The 17,858-nt window shown below is 47.3% G+C and overlaps 1 protein-coding gene across 2 annotated transcripts in view; it reads right to left on the reverse strand.

Moving 5' to 3' along the window:
• NPHP3 (nephrocystin 3) overlaps positions 1-17,858 on the reverse strand; it is a 405,841-nt gene that overhangs the window by 340,892 nt on the left and 47,091 nt on the right. The gene's annotated exons all lie outside the window — the stretch shown is intronic.

A 17,858-nucleotide genomic window follows, 5' to 3' on the forward strand; every position in this document is an offset into this window, starting at 1 on the left:
TACTGCGAGTCCGATGTTTAAAAAAATCGGGATAGTACAGCGAGAAAGGGAGACTCTCCGCACTAACAACCTCAACAAATTATTCGAGTTACAAAGCAGGACACCAGGATTCTGTATCCGGGAGGACAATGAAGAGTTATGAAGGAGTGGGTCAAAATCATTAAAGGTTTAAAAAAATCAGCTGTTTTAAAAACAAACTACATTGGCACGTCAAACAAGTAACAATTGAACTAGATCTGAGAGGCAGGACAATGAACCTGTGCCCAACATTTCCTGTGAGCAGGCGGTCTCTTGGCACAGGTGTACACAGCCAGAGGCAGGTGTTCTGTGATCAGTGCCCACTAGGCACAGTAATGCCCTGAGATTATTAAAGGCTGGGGTATTGTTTGGTACGGGCATGTCTGAAGTGCATGATCACTGCATTTTGGGGACATGCGATACCATAACTGACCATAAATGGCAAAATGCTATGTTTTTTTAGGTTTAGAATCATTATTATAATCTCTTTTCAGCCGTGCTTTCAACACCCATATTTCTTAGGAATGGTTTAATACTTACTTATTTCCCATAATTCACTAAACATGCAATGCACGGAGTGGGCCAGCAGTAATATGTAGTACTGTTTCCATACACAATATCCATATAAAAATAAAATATGTAATATAAAACTTACATTATGGAGTTCTGGTAACATGTACGCACTACTTGACCTCATGGTTGAGCATCAGGTCTTGTGAAGCCATGTAGGCTTTAAAGAACGACGTAGGTGGCATCATCCCCCTGCTATTCCCAGCATTCATAAACTCTGTGGACATGCAGTTGCTGGGAATGGTTTTCCACATTGTAAATCAAAGCTATTAGTTCTGAACGACAGCAGGAACATATAGGCTACTTCCTGCCAATTAGTATACTTCATCGTTCCTATTGCCAAACATCCCGTCCTGAGACTTCTGGCATCAGGGATGGTGGGCTACCTGGTGTAGGGGGAACTGTACGACACAGTGTGCTCATAGACCTATGTAGTAGAATGGAAGGTCGCTGCTGCTCTGGGCCCTTTTTTTGCTGCTTTTGCTCGGGTCTGGTGGCTCAGTGGACTAATACTTCCACTGTAGGGGCCTGTGTTTGACTTCACGGTCACAGGTTCAAATCCCGGTGGGTCCACTCAGCCTTTCATCCATCTGAGGTCGATAAAATGAGTACCATTGAGTTGGGTAATAAGAAACATCTGTTATTCGGCGCCAAGATACCTCCGGGTGAAGGTGTGCTTTACAAATGCACATGTTATGTTATGTTTTAGAAAATATTTCACCAACTTAACGAGTCACAGTGCTGGGACTCAAGAGAAAAAACTAAGCTTCACAACTTTGTATACCCTTTACAAAAGCAGTACACAAAGATGCCAATAATTCATCCTCCACACATTCAGACATTTAGGTATATTCATGCTGCAGTAATATCACTAGAGCGAAGGATGATTTTCACTTTCCATGAGGAATTCAACATCTTCTTTTGGCTACAATTTTTAATATAGGACTACAATTTACCAAATTTTTGTCAAATATTAACTTATATCCGTGGATGCATAAGTGATTACATACATAAAGGTTTGGTAAGCATTGAATTTCATAGCTTAAAAATGCCTTTAAAAATTGAATATACAGCAATATACTAACATTTCTTTCTAGGGTCACCTTAAAAAAGCACATTTTTCTAAATCGTTTGTATTTAATTACACCAAATGTGACATTCACATATAATTTTACTTAGCTACATCGACATTAGATGGTTACAATAGCACCCACAGCTTGAGTAAACAAAAAAAAGTTTTTAAAAACTTTGAATGTGTTGAAAACTTGTCTACAGTGTAGGTGGGCACAGAAAAAACACATTCCCATTCAAACAGTGTCTGAAAAAAACATTGGTTTTACTCCTGGGAGACATTTTCTGGTGATTCTATCCCACACCCCTTTTTGGCGTTCTCCATGGCAGAGACGTAAGCACAGGGGGAGTAGGTTCCCCGTACAAAATCAGGTTTTTTTTTGTGTGGAAAATAATTTTACCTGTGGAGAAATCCCTTCCACTGAACCCCCACCAAATATGCAGAAATAATGTGGCAGCCATTTTGAAAGTATAGAAAATAACATTTAGCCACCTCAGTATGTTATTTTCTATAGTCTCGTTGTCACGATTCGCTCCCTGTGTTCTCGTGTCCACCACCAGGGGGCTGAACTGTGGGACTCTCCAGTGTCCTAATATGCTTCTATACACTCCCTTGCATGCATATCTTGACTTCCGGCCATTTGGACACTATTTGGGAATTGACATCCATTCCCAATCGAAGGCGGGTTTTGTGAAAGCCAGCCTGCTTATACTTGAAGCCAGCCTGCTTATGCTTAAACTCCATTACCCAGAATTCCCTGCTCACTGCTTTGTCTCCACCTCTACAGGCCAAGGATGGGTGGAGAAATTCAGCTCACCTGTGGCTGGCTGCTTCTAGCCTGCTCACACCTGATGCATATGAATACTGTGAGCTCTTTTAAGCCCCAGCTCCCTTCAGGCCAAGGTTGGTCCTTGTAGCTGTTTACCGGTGAGACCGATCCTGGTTTCCAGTACTCCTGAGCTTTTGCTGTCCTTGTTTTCTGAGCTTTAGTTTTGCCTTGTTCCTGACCTGATGTTGTTTTCCTTGTTCCTGAATTAGCACTGCCTGCAGTGCTACCTTTACCCCTGAGCCTTAGTATTCCCTGTTCCTGAACTGCAGCAGTTTCCCTTCTCCTGAATTAGCACTGCTTGCAGAACTACCTTGTTTCCCGAGTTCCTGCGCTATAGCTGTTCCTTGTACCTGAATTAGCACTGCCTGCAGTGCTCTTGTTTCCTGAGTTCCTGAGCTATAGTTATTCTGTGTTCCTATTCCTGGGCTTCAGCTATTTTCTTGTTCCTGGTTTGCACTGCTTGCAGTGCTCTCTGGACTCCTTGTTTCCTGAGCTGTGGCTATGTCCTGTTTCCTTGAACCAGTACTGCCTGCAGTGCTACCTTGACTCCTGAGCTCTAGTAATTTCCCTGTTCTTGAACTAGCCCTGCCTGCAGTGCTACCGTGACTCCTTGAAGCTTTAATAATTCCCTGTTCCTGAACCAGCACTGCCTGCAGTGCTACCTTGACTCTTGAGCCTTAGCTTAATTATTGATCCTGCCCCAGCGCTGCCTTCTATGCTACTTTGTTTTCTTGATTCCTTAACCTGCACTATTCTAGTTTACCCTTGTAACCTCCCCTTCTGTATATCCCTTTCCAGTCCCTGCCTTTCTTCCCGTTTCCTTGGTTCCAGTTCTAGTTTTCTGTCTTTCTATTCAGCTGTCTTGCTTCTGTTGCCTTGAATGTTTGTTACCTGTTTTCTGCCAAGTGTGCCCTGTGATTTCCTTCCTTTCCTGTTAAGAACCACTCCTTGCTAGCTCCTTGTCTATTGTGCTTGTGCTTAATTCTACCCCATTGCTATTACTGCCTTGCGTGTTCCTGTTTGATCGCCAGGATCTGTGGGCACAGCTGACTACCTAGGTGGTGTTTCTTGTTCCCTGTGAGTATTGTCTTTGAGTTGCATTTATAACATCACCATAGGTATAAGCTCCACAGACCCTGCCTTTGCATGCATATCCTATAAGTGGATATGTGCAGTCCGTATCTGTAACAGCAATTGTAGGTGAGAAACTTACTGAGCTTCAGTCTTACCGTGTGGAGCTCCTGAGTGCTTTACCCCACACTTCCCTTTATTATTAATATTGATTCATATATATGTCTTGCACATTCTTCCTGGGTGTAGATATTCTGTATGTTAAATTGTCTCATGAGTGCCCTGTCTTTCTGAGTCTTACCCATCTTGTTCTCTTCTACAGGCTTCCCCTTTTCTCCTCTGACTCCCTGTATGATCCTGGGCAGCGCTGTATTCCTCTTTCTGTGTACGTTTTCTACCCGGTTCTCAGTCCTTGCCCAAGTCCCTGACTGGGTTCCCCACATAGTCCCGCACAGTCCCTGACACTCGTAATGGCCACTCATTGTGTGTACATGAAACATGGCGGCCATTTGGAAGTGTAAATGCTAAAGATTATTTTCGATACTTTATAAATGGCTGACATGTTGAATGCTCCTGTGATAGCCATCTTCGAAGTACAGAAAATACAATTTAATGATGTCCTACAGGAACTATTGGCTTTGCCAATGCTTGCTCAATTTTACAAATGCACTGACAAAATTAAAATCTTAGGAGAGTAGGAGGCAACAGGAAAGAGACAGCTGAGAGAGACATTGAGCTGCGGCAGTGCATGATGTCAGGCAACGGATACGAAGCGAGAAATAAGACAGTGAGGGGGGAGAGAACATAGGAAGACTGGTATGTCGAAGGAGGGAAGAGTGTCAAGGCTTGAGATAATTGCAATTGCTGACCTCTAGGTGAAGTTTCTGCTGATCTGGCCCACAACCTCTGCTAGTATAGTCCTTAGTTTCTCAGCTACTGGACCAGGTAAAGAGATTTGAATTTCAAGCAGCTGAAGAATTCTGAATTTCAAGCAGTTTTCATCTTTTTACAACATATACTTTAGGAAGAGCATATTAAAGAGGTTCATTGCAAATGCTAACAATATCAGCTACTACCACAGAGACTCTTTGATTTAGATGGTTAAAGCACTACTTTGCTGGTAGACTGGTTGTCACAATTTGCATTTGTAAAGAGTTCACAATCTACATCCAGATTCTCATGGTATTGAGGAAGAGCATTACAAGGCTAACTTAGGTAGTATGGGGGAAGGCTAGAAACTCAGAACTCAAGAAATAACAAAAATAACACACAATAAATCAATGTTCACCCAAAGCTTATTTTCTTTAAAAACTTAATTGCACAAACCAATAAATACCATACTCAGAATAACACATATTTACAAGTTTGTAGGTAAAATTACAAATTGGACCCCTCCTTATAGCCAGGGTACAAATCACATACCGTAAAGAACTAGCACAGGGGGCAACTAACCCTGTAAATGTTATGTTATGTTATGTTATACTGGAATTTTATATAGCGCACGGCTACTCAAAGAGTGTCCCGGCGCTTTGTTTTGCAAGCTAACTACAACACAACAAATAAAAACAGAAAGGAAACCGTCAGAGCTCAGAGAAAAAAAACTAAGAGGTGAAAAGCCACGTTTTGAGCCCCTTCCTAAAAGCCAACAAGTTTGGATTACTGCGCAGGGCCATTGGCAGCTTATTCCACAATTGGGGCGCCAGTAGTCTAAAAGAACGGCCACCAATGCGTGCCCTCTTCACACGCGGCACTGCCACAAGAAACAAAGATTCAGACCTCAGTGACCTGACTGGATGGTAAAAGGTCAATCTTTTTTGAAGATATTTCGCACCGGAGGCGTGCAAGGCTTTGTGTGCCAGAGTCAGAATCTTAAAAATTATCCGTTTCCGGACAGGTAGCCAGTGCAGAGCCTCCAGATGCAGTCTGCTCCCATTTTCTGAGGCATACCATGTGGCAGTTGGCCCAAATGTCGCTTCTATAGGACCCTACTGGTAAACATGTGGTTTCACCATCAAAAAGATTAGGCCAACAAGCTTGGTTAATTAGTTCACCATGTAAAATGAAAGGGCTACTGTCTTTGAGACCCATCAATCAAACAATTGTGTTGACTTTACACAAGGTCAAGGTGCACCACTTCAATATTTACAAAAACTGTTCACTTTGATAAGGTAAACAGAAAAAATCACATCAGTTGTTACTTGTGTTCTTTAAGAGTTCTTTTATTCAATTCAGTTGAAAATGAAAAGCACACACAGGAGCTACAGCCGACGCGTTTCGTCCTCTTGGGACTTCTTCAGGGCTGTTTACAAAAAATGACAATATACAAAAACATACAGCTCCTGTGTGTGCTTTTCATTTTCAACTGAATTGAATAAAAGAACTCTTAAAGAACACAAGTAACAACTGATGTGATTTTTTCTGTTGACCTTATCAAAGAGAACAGTTTTTGTAAATATTGAAGTGGTGCACCTTGACCTTGTTTAAAGTATTTCATAGTTCATGTTTTGAACCAACATTGTAACGGTGGGTGTTTTTTGAAGTGTGCACACATATTGTCCCATGTACTACATTGTGGGTCCAAATTAATTTTGAGAGAATATTTGACTAGGTGCTGTTCTGTTGGGAATCCTCCACCGTTATTCTTTCTCTAAACAATTGTGTTGACTTTAACATAACAAGCATTGGCATAGCCAATAGGTCTCAACTTTGGGGCGGGCGAGCAACATAAGCACGTGTGAGCTTGGGCAAATGCAGGGCATGAGGTTAACAGGCTGCGCAGGCAGCAAGCAAGCAGTTTCTGGGAGTGAGGGTCCCCCCAAACAGCAGGCTCTGAGCGTGAAGGTTCCTTAGGCTCCGGGCTTGAGGGTTACGCAGGCAGCAGGCTCCAGAAGAGGGGCGGCTATAGGAGGGTTGTTCAGGCGAGAAAAGTCACAATCCGAGCTAAGCAGGTGACAGTCATTGTGGGGTAGTCAGAGCCAGGATGCACTTAGATATGGAGCACGCTACGAGAGGGAAGAGGAGCACACACAAGCAGGGAACAGGCACAGGCGTTCAGGAAACAATCAAAAGAAAAAAACACTGCCTGATAGGGAGCAGTCACCAACAGGGAGTACTTGGGAGCACAGGGAGGGGTCGCTGTCAGAGCAGTAACAGGGTAGGAGCGTTACAGACATACAGCTGCCACGGCTAGGTGGCAGTCTCTCGCAAGTAGGGAGCAGTCACAACTCGGGAGCAGTTAGTAACAGGATGACAACGCGGGCAGGTATCAGGTACATGGAAGAATCACAGACAAGATGCAGTCGCATGTAGGACCCAGGCACACACATGAAAGAATCCCACACAGGGATGGGGACCAGGCCCAGGCAAGAAACAGTCAGACAGGAAGCATTCGCAGGCTCATGTGCGCAGCAGTTAAGGGGCGCTCACACAGCTGGAGACCAGTTACAGTCAACGAACAATCGCAGGCAGGGGCAGTTACAAACTGGAAGCAGTTACAGGCAGAGACAAACACAGAAGTGATGCGGTCACAGACATGGAGCACTAACATGTACGGAACAGTCTGCCGGGAGCACCCTGGAGGGTGCGGGAGCCATGTCTGAGGTGCTCTCTCTGCCTGTCTCCCCATCTCCTCCCCCTACAGTGTCTGCTCCTAGACTCCTCCCAGGCAAGGGAGTGGGGGCTTCAGGAGACTGCAGCACTAACCTGAAGAGGATCTCTACAGGCACGCAATTGTTACTGCTGCCTGTCTGCGCCATTAACACCACAGTCCTCCACCGCCAGTGACAACAGCCTGTTCGCACACTGCCGTTGCCGGTTTCCACGAGTGGCAACATACTCTGCTGCAGTGCAGTCCATCTGGCCGCATTAGTGAAAGCGTAGCCAAAAGGTAACAGAGTCGGGGACCGCATGTCTAGTCTGCACCAGTAACAGCACACCTGCCTGCACTAGTTATATCACACTTTTTTGTTGCAGTTTTTATATAGCGCAAACTCGACCCGAAGGTAAAGGAGCACTTTAAAAAGAAAAATACCACGGCAGCACAGCATCGCGAGAAAAACAAGAAGACCGTGAGTGGTGGTGCGCACTGCAAGGAATGTAAGGAATGCAGATGCCACCCTGCTCGCTGCTGTTGGCTCCAGCAAGCAAAACGCTGTGGCAGTGAACATTTGATAAAGAGGTGGGACATGCGCCTGCCTTTAGCCTTTTGCAGGCTACGTAAAATAAATGACACAGGTAACAACCAACCTAATGCGTGGGGGAAGTCCTAGACACAAGGAGAAGTTTGGAGTGCTCACAAGCAGCCTCTCATAGAGCAGAGCATGCGCGCTGCGCTAGGCTCGACCTAAAAATAAACATGAGCATGTTGTCTCTGCCTACAGAGAGCCATCAAACATTTTATGAAGAGTCAAAGTATACATTAACATGAACCCTAAATTTCCCTATGTGGATATCAAGCATTTGCTGGTGCCAGACCAAGAAAAAGGCTATAGGTGGTAAACCCCTTCTTATTTCATTTGTTTAAGAATTCACAATGGAAATCCCCTTCATATTGTATTTTCCAGAGGGTTCACCAAGTAAAACCACTTTCCACTGTATTTGTCAGAGTTCACAAGTAAATACCTGTTCCTAGTATATTTATCAGAGAGCGCACAATGTAAAGCTTCTGCCTGTTGTGTTTTTCATAGAGTTCAAAATGTAAAATACCTCCCTTTTCATTTTAAAACCCCTTCCTATGGAATTTGTCAAAGCTCACAACCCACTTCTAATTTCATTTGTCTGAGAGTTCACAATGTAAAGCCTCTTCCTACTAATATATTTCCTTCCAACGGTATCTGATCGTTTACAATACAAAATCTCTTACTAGTGTATTAAACAGAGCTCACAATGCAAAACCTACTGCTATTGTATTTGAGAGAGCTGTTTTGGGATGTCCCAGGGCAGTCATTAATTACTGAGGCCCAAATGTGTTAATTGGAGCCTTGATGTCCTGGAAGCTCTTTGCCTTGACCCCTCATACTTGGAGGAAAGTTCCTATTTAGCATTTGAATTTCAGCATAATGAAGGTAAATGTCCAAGGCTGACCCGAAGAGGTGATGTGGGCTAGGCAGACAAAACTCAGACAACACACAAATATAACAGTACATCAATGTCCAGTACAAGCTTCTTTAAAAATGAAAAGTACTGCAATGAGCTCACAAGTGATTACAATTGCACACAATTGCAACTATTTGAAAATTTTTAAGAGAAATTGTAAAATGAAAACCCCGCTTAATGGTGCCCAGCAGAATCACAGTTGTAAATCATGCAAAGGTATATCATAGCAGACACTGATCTGGCACATCAAGTCTTGTACATGACAAGTTGTGCACTAACAGCCTCTAACCATAAAAAAACAGCAATATCCCTATATGGGTTTACAGCAATACAGTGTTTTATGTTCAGCATGGTCAGGCATGCAAGCTTTGTCAAATTGTTCCCACTGTAAAACAAGAGTCCTACTGCCTTTGTCACTATATGTAACAAGCATTTGCAATGCAATAGGTCTCGCATTTGCGAAACTTTGAGCTATTGTCATTGTTAAATGACAATGCCGTTTATTTTTTGTGTCGGTTTTTAAAACATAAATAAAAGGCATTGTCACTTACAATGCAAATAGCTTAAACTCTTGCAAATGCGAGACCTATTGCATTGCAAATGCTTTTGTCAATATGTTTTTGCCCTATTCTTACGGCCAAAAAATGGTCCTGGGCATTCATCAGGACAAAATAACCATCCCTGCCCTTGTGTGAAACTATAAATGGATAAATAATTCTTGCATGCACATATCTTTGCATACGACAGTGGTGGCTAAATGCCTGTCACGAGACTGGTACTATAATACTACATGCATGGTACCTGTGGGAACAGACAAACATGTTTTATGCTGTCACAACATGGTGAATACCTGAGTATACATGTACGAAGCATGCTATGTGTGGGTTTCTCATGTACTGTTCATACTAAGTCTATTTGTTATGAACAAGTGCACATCTGGTCTTGTGTAAACTGTCAGAACGACGAAACTCTATGTGAACACTGCTCTTGTTACATTGTGATAATAGTGGTCACTGTAAGCCATGCATGATTTAAAATAGCTTATGTCACGGTGTGCCTGGTAGGCATCTTAAACAAAAAAGACATGCACATTAAATCACTTTTTTTTACAAACCTTACCCATACAGGTGTCATTATCAAGCCCCACGGGGTGTGGATGGTGTTTTCGTCCTGTGGTCAAACACTAAGGTGTACAGGGATAGCATATGAGAAGACAAACAAACCCATACATTCTTTTAAAGAAAACGCTCTGAACTGCTAGTCTGGAGTGCTGCGGTTGAGAGATTATTGCCAATGTCTCTCCGGGTCAGAAAACAAAGACATTTGATATGCAGGATTAAAAATTGCTGCTCTCAGCTGCAGGTCTAGAGGTAAAAGTTGCACATTGGCTACATGAGGAACGAAGTCCTGTACTCACAATGTCGAGGGTCCCGAAACTGCTGTGTACCTACTTGGTATTGCACTGTCTGGCTTGCCGTATAAACAAGTAAAGTAGACACACTGTAACACACAAAATTAAGGCATACAATCCAGTCGTAAGAGTAACGTGAAAATAAAACTCCTCCATAGACAGCAGCTGCAAAATAAAGGTCCAAATACAAAACAAACAAATCCCCGCCGGGCTGCCCGCAACGACCCGGAAGCCGGCCAATCACAGCGCGGCCCCAACCGGAAGTCCCGCCCCATCGCGGCGAGAGTCAGAGAGAGCTGCCCGAGGAGCCACGAAGGCTCCGCATTGAGTCCCAGTCCCGAGATGGGGGACCGGGTGAAGAGCGGGCGGGCGCATGGGGAAGGCGGGGCTCTCATGTGGTGAGAGAGCCCCGCAAAGCGCTACCGCCGCCCGAGATGCTGATCCGCCGCCGAGCACCGCCAGAACAGGTAAGTGTGTTGAGTGAGAGGAGGGGTGAGTGGGGGTGGGGTGTACGCGTGTGTGTGTGTGTCTGCTTGAGTGTGTTTGTGCGTGCGTCTGTCTGTCTGTCTGTGTGCGCGTGTGTATGTTTAAGGGGGGTGCGTGTGTGTATATGCAGTGTGTGTATGGCTTTCTTTGTGCGCATGCGTGAGTGACGACGTGCGCGCTCACGAGGTCGAATCTCGGCCTGCAAATGCGCGTGGCACTTTGCTGTCCTCATTCCCTGAAAAGTAACAACATAAGTTGTCTCGCTAGACGCAAAAGCTTCGCTTTTGCTTACGTCTAGCGAGACCTAAAAACTAAGAGTAAGCCTGCTGTCTTTAACATTAATATGAAAATGACCACATTGTCTAAAAGTACAAAGACCCACCAAATATACTAAGTGAGTGGTCACCAACCTTTCCTATAGCAAGAGCTACTCCTCATCATTGAAATCTGTTGTGAGCTACTGCCTAATGAAGGAATTCGATAAATATACAAGGGCGCCAAATAACTTTAACCCCTTCTACGCTCATGACAAGGTCAGGTCGTCATGAGCGTTACCTGCGCTACGCGCACGACGAGCGGACCTTGTCACGTAACGCGGGATTTTCAAAATCGCAGCACGCAGCGGGAAAACCGCTAGCGCGCATGCGGTTAACAAACATTTATAATGCAATGATCTCGTCTTTGTTAAAGTTAGAGCTATTGGCATTGCAAATGTCATTTTTTTTTTAAACGATAAATATATGGTATTGTCATTTACAATGGCAATAGGTAAGCATTAGAGAGTAGTAGAGAGTAATAGCTTAATCTCTCGCAAATGCAAGACCTATTGCATTTGCACCCACACACACACAGCCACACACAGTGCCCCCCACACATACAGAGCCGCCCCACACACACAGAGCCCGCCACACACACACAGAGCCCGCCACACACACACAGAGCCCGCCACACACACACAGAGCCCGCCACACACACACAGAGCCCGCCACACACACACAGAGCCCGCCACATACAGAGCCCACCACACACACAAACAGAGCCCACCACACCCACTCAGAGCTACACACACACAGAGCCACACACACACACACACAGAGCCACACACAGAGCCACACACAGACACAGAGCCACACACATACACAGAGCCACACACATACACAGAGCCACACACATACACAGAGCCACACACATACACAGAGCCACACACATACACAGAGCCACACACACACACACACAGAGAGACACAAACACACACACACACACACAGAGACACACACACAGCCACACACACACACACAGCCACACACACACACACACACAGCCATACACACAGAGCAACACACACAGAGCCACACACACAGAGCCACACACACAGAGCCACACACACAGAGCCACACACACAGAGCCACACACACAGAGCCACACACACAGAGCCACACACACACAGAACCACACACACACACAGAACCACAAACACAGAGCCACACACACACAGCCGAGAGCTAAAAAGGGCTAAAAGCGGTAACTTTGAAATATCGAAGTTCTACCATGAGAGCGTCACTGAACGCCAAAAATTAGGAATATCTATTTAACAAAGCTAATATACTTTGCTATACCACTGCAATATTATTAAATCTGCAGACGACTGGCAGCAAAACTTCTTTAAAAGGTTTCATTTTACATCTGGCAGCAGTGCGGTGCCTAACCCATCTCTGGATCACCGCACTGGGAGATACCACTTACTCTTCGCTCAGCCTCTGGGAGATCACACCATAATGAACAGTCACTTAATCCATAACAGAGAATATTAATTTCAACAAGGGCCCACTTTGTGATGTCCAAAGAAGAAATGAAACACGTCGGTATTTTACTCGTTATCACATCTGGCAAATCTCAACATTTTCGGGAAGAGTAATTTTATATTCCACTAAATAGTAAAGACCTAGAGCAGACTGGATTTATAGCGGGTGCGCTACAAGTGCCGCGTACAGAGGACCGATAATAACGCTTCCCGGCGCAACGGCACAGGCGTACTTTTATTTTTATGTACTCTACACATAAACAACCTAAATTTACAAGGAGCAACTGTTTAAACACAGATGGTGATGGGTTAGGAAGCCTGAGGGGCGACGGTAGGACACACAGGCTCCATCCCGAGCAAGGAGAACTAGGGCAGCCCCCTCTGAGCGTCTCACTCAACGCACTTGAATCAACGCAGGGCAGACTGGGACCGTTGGAGCAGAGCGAGCCAGGGACAGTCCACTAGGAGCTGCGGAGGACCGTCCTGGAAGTGCTGCTCGCACAGCAGCCTGAGCTGACCGGAGCAGACAGCAGGGACGCGCAGAGATCTAGAGGAGCAGCAGGAGGTAGGCAGGGTCAGGATGATGCACACTTGACGAAAACATAGGCTAGGTGGTTTCAGGCTACAGATTTCGCCACTGGACCTGCGTGTCTGAGGTCGGTCAGACCTATTTTTATTTATTGTACTTATTATATAGCGCAGACTTTACCCGAAGTCAATAGGAACAGTAGTGAAACATGAGGAAAAATTACAAGTCCGCTAACCGACGGGGCTGCGGGAGGAACGGAGCAAGCACGCGCCATGACGTTGTGTTTTCGCTGTAAGCCCCGTCCATTTCAGACTGGGGGGCGTGTTTTTTCTTTTTCCCCTCAGAGAAAGAAACGAAAAAAACATGCCCCTCAATCCGAAAAGGACGGGGCTTACAGTGAAAACACAACGTCAGAGAGACCTCTTCTCCAATGGCTGGCCGCCGTTTAGGAGGCCAGCCAATGGAGAAGAGGAGCGGGTTCAAGCCCCACTACTAGAGACATAAGAAGGGGCGGGTTCAAGCCCCACTACTAGAGACATAAGATGGGGCGGGTTCAAGCCCCACTACTAGAGACATAAGATCTCGCGAGCGAGACTGCGCAAGAGCAGCCTACACTAGCCGGGACCTAAAAACTGTCCCTAGATGTTAGACCTGGCCGTCTTGGCATACACCCCGTACACACAGGGCCCCCACCGTCCCAGGAGCGAGACTCCCACCAGGGGCGAGGCCCCCACTAAAGCAACCCTGTTCGCTGTCCCCCCGCTTCCTCCCCCCTATTCCCTGCACCCAGACAGCCACTCTCGCACAGCCCCCACCCTTCTCCCCAGGAGTATGCAGCTTAGGCCCAGGCCCGCAGATAAGATACCAGGCCAACCCACGCTCTGCCCTCAAAGCCCCCATCCCCCCATGGCCAACTGGGATGGGGCGATCGTGTTACCAAGAGGAAGGGGGCGGGGTGGTCACGCTTGCCCCCTGGCCAGGCCGGACCTGGACAGCAGATGGCCGGAGCCCCCCCCCCCTCAAAAGAAGGCGTGACTGAGGGGGGTAATTTTTTTTAAATAACCTAGGCGGAAGATTGAGGGTGCGGCAGTTGGATCCTGGACTAGAGAGGAGAAGGGGGTCGAGTGCCCACGGAGACCTTCCAGAGCCCTGCAGACGAAGTCGCGGCTCCAGTCTCCCTGTGAAGAGACATATTGGTCCCGGACTCGAGCCCTGCAGACAGGGTCGCGGCTCGAGACGGACGGGGCCGCGGATCAGTGTATCCCCGGCGGAGGAGTAGCCGTAGCGACCTGGAAGCGCAGAGGACCCATCGCGCTCCAGGGTACGCCTATCCAGAAGAGCTGTGCTGCTGGTGACTCATCCCGTACTCCGGTTGCTGTGGGAGTACGCTCCGTACTCAGGTAGTCGCAGAGTACGCCTCGCGTGCGAGACCCGCAGCGGACGGTCCAGCCATACTCCTATCATCCAAGGTACGCCACTCCAGCAAGGCTGTGTTGCCTGCGCCTCACCCCGTACTCCGGTTGCCGTGGGAGTACGCTTCGCACTCCGGCAGCCGTAGGGTACGCTTTGCGCGTGGGGCCCGCAGCAGACTGTTCAGCCCGTGCACCGAGTACGCCTTGAAGGAGCTCTGAAGAACTGAGGCGCTCTGTACTCCGGTTGCCGTGGGAGTACGCTTCGCACTCCGGCAGTCGTAGAGTATGCTTGGCGCGTGGGGCCCGCAGTAGACTGTCCAGCCCGTGCCCGAGTACGCCGTGAAGGAAGCCCTGCAAGACCTGAGGGGCTCTGAACTCCGGCAGTTGCAGGGTACGCTCTGCGCATGGTGCGCACCGAGGTCGGGCCCCAGCAGTGAACCAGAGAGCAAACACCACGGCCTCATTCCCGGCCTGGGAGTGACGTCAGAACGGGACTACAGCCCAGCAGCATTTCTACTCCGGCTCGTGACCCGCGAGCCCCCCCCCTCCGAATCCGGGGTGTGAATAGTGCCTGAACCCGACCTGCAGTGGTCATCCCCAAGTCCCCCAACCCGAGGCTCAGGAGATTGAGAGCCGGACTGCCTTCAGCAAGACTGTGAGTACCCAGGAGGATCCAGACCTACCTTACCTCCCCCAAGCCCCCGAAAAGAGACTGAGTCCTGACCCCATTGTGTACCTGTCCGGACCCCAAAGCAAGGACCTTCTATAAAGAAGTTTGATTTCAACCTCCTGGTGTAGTGTCAATTTGTAGTGTGTTGGTGTTTCTGTGTGCATGACCACAAGTGCGCAAACCTCCCCCCCAGAGGAGGCCCGACTCTAATGCTCTGTAACGTTCCAGGAAGAGAGAGGTCCCCGCAAGGCCCCTCCTTTCCTACACTGGCAGCAGCGAGAGGATCCGAACCAGCAATTGTGGTCATTGTACGGGGGAGCAACTAACACACTACCTAGCGAGCCCCTTACCCAAATATCTACCACCCACTCACCATGAGTACGACCGCGCCCGATGGGAGCTCCGTCTTTCAAGAAGACCAATTAGATACCTACACCCACAAAGAACTGAAACAATTTTGTAAGGATGCCCAAATCCCCTCTACTGGCCTAAGCACCAAAGAAGATCTCCAGAGGGCCCTGAGGGCCTGGGTAGAGTCTAGAGCCCCACCTCCCCCAGTAGGAGAGGACAGTGGGGGGGACGCGCAGCGAACCGAACCGGGGGTCCCTGAGACAGAGAGCCGCCTCCCCTGCGTGTAGTAACCCCTCAGATAAGGGACTGTCCCCCGGGGAGCTAGCAGACCGAGAGAGGAGCCGAGCCATGAGATAGAGCTAGCTAAGCTCAAGATCGAGGGAGAGTTAAAGCTAGCTGAGCGGAAGTTAGCCCTAGAAGAGTTGAGGTTACAAGGGGAAGTAGAAGAGAAGAAGTTGCAGCGAGAGCACGAGGGCAGGAAACTGCAGTTAGAGCATGATGGACCCTGAAGGAGCTCGAGCTCAAAGCTAGGAGTGAGGAGGCAGGGCCCCCGGGGAACAGGGGAACCCTGCTCCCGGTAGAAACCAAGGTCCACATCCCCAAGGACGTCATCAAGGAGTATTATAGGAATGATGACATCCAACAGTGGTTTAAAGCTTATGAGGTCGCGATGACCTCACACCGGGTCCCCGAGAAGGATTGGGGGGCCGGATTGTGGGGGCGGTTCCTAAGCGAAGGGAGGGATACCTTGCTAGAACTTCCCCCCGCAGTACAGCATTCCTACAGCCATGTGAAGGAGGCCCTATTAGATTTATTTATTTATTTATTAAAAGTTTTGTATAGCGCTAGCTGGACCCGGGGGTATCAGAGCGCTTCACATCAGGTAAAACAAAGTGCCTTGATGGCGAAGAAAGTTTGATAGCTGTACAGTTCAAGAGGATAACAAAACAACAAGAACATACAGATCATAATGACTACAAGAGTTCGTGGAACTATGAGCGTCCCCTTACAGTTCAGGTGTCCTCCAGGAAGAGGGCTTTGAGTAAAGTCTTGAATGTAGGGAAGTGGGATGTCATTCTGATGTGGGTAGGGATGGCGTTCCATATCCTGGGAGCATTACCTGCAAAGCATTTGCTTAGAGTTTTGCGTTTTCGCGCTTTCAACGGGATGAGAAGAAGCGTGTTGGAGCTTCTGAGGGTCCTGGATTGGCCAGCCCTTTTGAGTTTCGCAGCCAGGTATTCTGGTTTGCCTGTGTGGAGGGCTTTGTGTGTAAGGCATGCTGTTCGAAAGTTTGCTCGTTGTTCAATAGGGAGCCATTTCAGATCCTTGAGCGCCAGGGAGATGTGGTCGAATTTCTTGGTTCCTGTGACCATTCTAGCTGCGGCATTGAGGGTGGTTTTCAGGGGGCCAAGGTGTGATTTGGCTGAGCCGGTCAGGGTTGCGATTCCATAGTCAATTCTGGAGAGCACCAGAGCTTGAGTGGCCTGTTGGAGGTCCTTGGGAGGCAGGAAAGGTTTTATTTTGTAGAGAAGTTTCAGATTGAGGAAAGCGCTTTTGGCGGAGTTAGCAATGTGTTTTTTCAAGTTTAGTTTGGGGTCTAAGGTGATTCCTAGGGATTTGACCGAGTCTATTGGCTTGAGGGTGACATTGATGGCGTCAATGGCTTTGAGCCATTCTTCAATTTGTGGGTTTTCGTCTCTGTTGGAGATGAGAAGAACTTCCGTTTTTTCTTGATTGAGCTTTAAGTGATTTTGTGTGAGCCATTGTTGAACGACTTTGAGCGTGTCGTTAAGTTTGAGAATGTCATCCATACATGTGGTTTCCAGATAGAGTTGTGTGTCATCAGCGTAGAGGTGGAAGGGGATGTTTGAGTTCCTGAGTATTGTGGTTAGCGGTTCCATGTAGATATTGAAGAGTTGGGGGGAGAGTACTGACCCTTGAGGGACACCTCGGCTGACGGGTAGAGGGTCGGATTCAAAGTTTCTGATTTTTACTCTTTGGTAGCGATTGTTTAGAAAGGAGGAGAACCAATTCAATACCGTCAGTTCCAGGCCTGCTCTGTCTTGAAGGGCTTTTAGGAGCAGTGTGTGATCAACAGTATCAAAGGCGGCCGAAAGGTCAAGGAGAATGAGAAGGCAGCATTTGTCAGAGTCGAGAGATTTGTGAAGATCGTCTATGACATTGAGGATGGCAGTTTCAGTGCTGCATCCTTTCCTGAAACCCGATTGGTGGGGGTCAAGGAGCTTGATGTTCTCTAAGTGTTGGGTTAGCTGTGGGAGCACACATTTTTCTAGTGTTTTGGATAACAGAGAGAGATTTGATACGGGTCTGAAGTTATTCATATCTTCTGTTTCTAACCCTGGTTTTTTTAGTAGCGGCGTGACTTGGCCGACCTTGAGGCAATCTGGGATGGTTCCTGAGCTCAGCGAGCTGTTGATGATTTTGCACCAGATTGGAGCTAGGGTGTGTTTCAGGGCTTTGGTCAAGTTTATAGGAAGCAGGTCCAGGGAATGGGATGATGGTTTGGCGTTGGAGATCAGGTTG

Source organism: Lissotriton helveticus, chromosome 10, assembly GCF_964261635.1.
Source record: "Lissotriton helveticus chromosome 10, aLisHel1.1, whole genome shotgun sequence".
Taxonomy (NCBI): Eukaryota; Metazoa; Chordata; class Amphibia; order Caudata; family Salamandridae; genus Lissotriton; species Lissotriton helveticus.